The following is a 648-nucleotide window of genomic DNA, read 5'->3' on the forward strand; positions in this document are numbered from 1 at the left end:
TTATAATGTGTATCTATAATTTACCAACCTCAGGAAGCAAGGTATTTGAAACACGTAACTTGAAAAAAGCACAGATTATATCGAATAATTGCATTCAAATTGTACAAAAAAAATGCAACTGCCATTTTTTAAAGCTGTTTCTCTTCTGATCAGATAACCTAAAACCATTTAAAGATTCACACTTAAACGTACGCACCATGAGATTCATTGTATTTTCGATTCACATTTACATAATCGTGACTAGACTGAAACATGCACACTCAAGAAACATCCACGTATACTCTTATAAGCTCAAGACATACAAACACAGACATGCTCAAAAGTACATTCCCACACGCCAAGTTTACGCCACACGCACACAAACCGTACAGACAAACCATAACATTCATAGCCTTTCATTATCCATTCACTCTCCCATTAAGTCATCCGTTATCTTCCAGTATATATCCCTCACTCATTTCTTGGGCCTTTTAATTCCCTTTCTAATCTGGCATCACCATCGTTGCCGCATTACCTCACCATCCTCACCACTTCAGCAATCCTTCACAAAGCTTCACAATACTGCTGGGATCCGGGTTCCAGAACTGCCAGCCGCGCCTAACGCTTTCAGGAATCGCTGTCACAATGAAAAATCTCCTTCTCCATTCT

This window comes from Penaeus monodon, chromosome 19, assembly GCF_015228065.2.
Source record: "Penaeus monodon isolate SGIC_2016 chromosome 19, NSTDA_Pmon_1, whole genome shotgun sequence".
In the NCBI taxonomy this organism is placed as follows: domain Eukaryota; kingdom Metazoa; phylum Arthropoda; class Malacostraca; order Decapoda; family Penaeidae; genus Penaeus; species Penaeus monodon.